Raw genomic sequence first — 4,094 nt, 5'->3', positions numbered from 1 at the left:
AGTTACTAATTACCGAGGGATAACAGTGATAAATAGCATTGCGAAGCTGTATGATATGGTGCTTTGTGACAGACTCAACAAATGGTTCAAGCCGCACAGGGAGCAGGCGGCCAGGCGGAAAGGGGGAGCCTGGAGCATAGTGACACTTTTTTATCCGGTTTGTGGCCAATAATCTATCTATCTAACTTTCTATTTTTACCTATCAATGTGTGTGTGTGTGTGTGTGTGTGTGTGTGTGTGTGTGTGTGTGTGTGTGTGTGTGTGTGTGTGTGTGTGTGTGTGTGTGTATGAGCGATTCTTTTCCTTTACTCTCATTTTTTTTCCACCACGAGATCCAGACTGTCGGATGATAATACTAAACAAAAACTGATAAAATGATAAAGGTGCGGAGCGTGGCAGCCTGAGGAGGACAGCCGCCACTCTGTAAGCTTCCCTAAAAAGGCTCCACTGATTTCCGAGCTTGGCGCAAAATGAAGGCAGGGGCGCGAGACGAGGCGGGTCCTGCGATGCCATGCCGCCTTAACTTGACGCAAATTAAACAACTTGGGCGCCTCCTGGTCACACTTTTATTCCTGCCCTGCACTGCTACACTTGAGGGAGGCACTGAAAAAATTGTTCAAAATATTCCCACGTCGAGGCAAAATGTAAAGAAAAGTGTTGTCATATAACGTAATGATACTAATTGGATTGGTGGAGTTAAGGAAAGCATTGAAAAAATTATGAAAAAATAGTCACTGGCAGGAGAAAAATAGAAGCACGTGTTGTCATATTGCGCAGGTGGACTTTGGGAAAACACTGAAAAATAAATGAAAAATGCACTTACAGCAAGGAGAAATGTACGCACGTGTTGTTTTGGACGTGGAATTTTCTTCAATACTTTCTCGCATGTGTAAACTAATTAATCTAACGCTAACCTTCTGCCCCGCTTCTAGAAGAGAGAAGTTAATAAATCGGGATATTTGAGAAACACTTACATTCCTCCTTTTGTGTTCATTATATTCCACACGAGACTCGAGGGAGGAGCTGTACTGATCTGTTTTAATTCCTTGTCGTTTTCTTTCGTCTTTTTACTTCCCGGTGCGAGATCTTGCCTCATTTGCAAACAAGATTACGTAGAAACACGCGTGAGTCTCGTTCCGGGGAGACAAGAAGAGTACGTGCTGAGATTCATGAAGAAAACTTTTATTATTCCGTATTGACTTGAGGGAGAGAGAGAGAGAGAGAGAGAGAGAGAGAGAGAGAGAGAGAGAGAGAGAGAGAGAGAGAGAGAGAGAGAGAGAGAGAGAGAGAGAGAGAGAGAGAGATACCTACAACTGACAACCAGGTCTCCAGATAGGTAAACAAACAAGTAAGAAGTAAATACCACAAGAGACCGTATCCCTAAGTACTTTGCCGTCATGTCTCCAACAACGACAGGCTGTAGTGGAAGTTATCTGGGATTCTCAAAGGTATTTTCATGATTCTGATGATAGCTTGACAAAGATTACACGAAAACATTAGGAGAACATGATGAATGATATATGTTGCCTTTGAAGAGAGTCGTAATGGGAGGGCAAAATCTTAAGAAATTTGAACCCTCGTGTTAGCAAGAATGCGAGGACAGGAAATGTTCTCGCCTGAGTGGGCATATTGACTGACCTTACAATATTTTCACCTTCATAACTTTAATACTTTCACGTGAGCGGAGTTGCCTTTTTAACCCACCGTGATGACCTGGCCTAGCTGATCTGACCCCTTCACGTGGCTGGCTAATATTTTCACTTGGGAGGCCTGATGAAGACGTGCGCGAGGCGAGGAGTGAGGCGCTGGAGTGTTTGCGGTACTCGGCCCGCCGTGGGAGAGGTCGGGCCGAGTAGCGGATATGAAACTCTCAATATAACAGAAAAAAGCCTCCCCGCCGCTGAATACAAATACCCTCATTACAACACTTTTTACGAATAATGGCAGTCAAGAATATTTAAACGAGGCGAGGTGCGCACGAGGAGGGAAGGCCGTGATCGAGAAAGGGACAGGTGCGGAGGTAGATATTACTTGATAGGTGGGTAGATAGATGGGTTTAGCGGCAGAGAGGCAGGGATAAATGAAGACTCTTCTGCCGCGGCCATCGAAGCGTCAAATGTAGATTGATAGAGAGGAAGGCAAATGGAGCGATAAGTAGATAGATGAATGGACAAAATGGACAAAAAAAAAAGAATAAATAAATAAATAAAAATAAAAAAATAAATAAAATAAATAAATAAATAAGAAATAATAAATACAGGTAGAAAAATCGGTCAAGACGTTTACAGACTATTACACACATACACACACACACACACTCTCTCTCTCTCTCTCTCTCTCTCTCTCTCTCTCTCTCTCTCTCTCTCTCTTTCCGAGGCACATATACATACGCATACACATCAATCAGTTAATAATTAGGACACAGTTTTTCAACTACTGTCGATGAAAGGCATTTTATTTTATCATATCAAAAAATTCCAGCCTTTTGTGAAGCTTCTGTGAACCTCCTCTGAAAAGTGTAGGAACATCCATTTTTTTTTTACATCATTGATCATTTTCTATTTGTCTTACCTCTCTCTCTCTCTCTCTCTCTCTCTCTCTCTCTCTCTCTCTCTCTCTCTCTCTCTCTCTCTCTCTTTCAGTGTGTGTATGTGTGCGTGTCTGTCAGTCTATCTGCTTATCTGTTTTAAGTAAATATGTCTATCCAACCATCCATCATTCCATCCATTCATTCATCCACCCATCTATCCAACCATCCATTTACGAGTGTGTCTGTCTTACTATCTCAATACTTGTCTATGTGTCTGCCTATCTGTCTGTGTGTTTATCGACTTAGCCATGTATGTATGTATGTACCCATCTATATATTTCCCTTTAAACACCACATCTGATACGAGCCGTTTATATTATCTGAGGTAATTAATTAAAGAGGTTACTAGGTGATTTAACCACCGCTGATTGCTGTTAAAGGCAGGGTAGTTAGGAGGCAAGAGGGAGGAAGTGAGCGGGTGGGGGGAAGGACGCGAGGGTGAGCGAGGGGAGGTGAGGGAGAGGCGGGCGTCTGTGGGCTGACAAACCAATGCGTCCGAATGTGTGTGTGTGTGTGTGTGTGTGTGTGTGTGTGTGTGTGTGTGTGTGAAGTATAAAGGATTTGAGTTAAGCTCGTATTGTTTCATCTCCATATCCATTTTTATCCATATGTAATAGAGAGAGAGAGAGAGAGAGAGAGAGAGAGAGAGAGAGAGAGAGAGAGAGAGAGAGAGAGAGAGAGAGAGAGAGAGTGCTAGGAAACGAACACTGCCAGATATTCATTTCTATATTTGTTTATTTGTCTTTTATATCTTTTAGCTCTGTTTTTGCTTTGTTTTATCAAATTTCACAGAACGTAATAGATAAACGTGTGTGTGTGTGTGTGTGTGTGTGTGTTTGTGTATCGTGACGTGCAGACCACCCACAGAAATTCTGACCAATCATGCTCCTCCACCACCTCCCTGCGTTAACCAATCACGTGAAATCATCCTCTCTCTCCCTCCCTCCCTCCTCCCTCCCTCAGCTGTGGCGACGTTAACCTGCATTCTCTTCCTCTCGTCTCTCTGCGTCAGGGTACAGGGCGGGAGAGCGTCATTCATCAAGTGAGTTATTCAAGGTTCCTTTCTCTGTATTGCTGCGGGAGGTGACGAGGTGTTGTGAGTAGTGTTGATTAAGGTGCGTTCAGGTACTTGTTGACAGGTAGATTAATGTACGGTTCAATTCAGTTGTAGGTGTGCGTTTGGTACTGCTGTGGTATTTAGAGGGCGATAGGTACAGGTAATTATGATTGAGGTGTGTCGTGGGAAATAAAATTAGGAACTTTTGGTTAAGGTAGAGTACGTATTGATATTAGGTTTTTTTTTTCGTTCTGGGTATAAAAATTTGAGGGAGTGATGAGCACAGGAAATTATGAGTGAGGTGTGCAATGGAAGGGAAGGTGAGAAACTTTTAAATGCAGAATGATAAGATAAGTAAAAGAATTTAATTAGCCATGATGGAGAACTAACATTAGTAATATGGAAGATGAACATGGGGAGTGATGAGTAAGATAAAGGTGAGAAAAA

The 4,094-nt window shown here is 42.6% G+C and overlaps 1 long non-coding RNA gene across 1 annotated transcript in view; it reads left to right on the top strand.

Annotated features, from left to right (window-relative positions):
- The first annotated feature begins 3,490 nt into the window (after positions 1–3,490).
- LOC135112049 (uncharacterized) overlaps positions 3,491–4,094 on the top strand; it is a 15,471-nt gene continuing 14,867 nt past the window's right edge. The window contains exon 1 of the long non-coding RNA XR_010274021.1: positions 3,491–3,632. This is a non-coding gene — a long non-coding RNA (uncharacterized LOC135112049). The remainder of the gene's footprint in view (positions 3,633–4,094) is intronic.

This window comes from Scylla paramamosain, chromosome 23 (assembly GCF_035594125.1).
Source record: "Scylla paramamosain isolate STU-SP2022 chromosome 23, ASM3559412v1, whole genome shotgun sequence".
Classification (NCBI taxonomy): Eukaryota; Metazoa; Arthropoda; class Malacostraca; order Decapoda; family Portunidae; genus Scylla; species Scylla paramamosain.
Note: the sequence above shows the minus strand (reverse complement) of the source record. Positions and strands in the feature narration are given on the sequence as shown.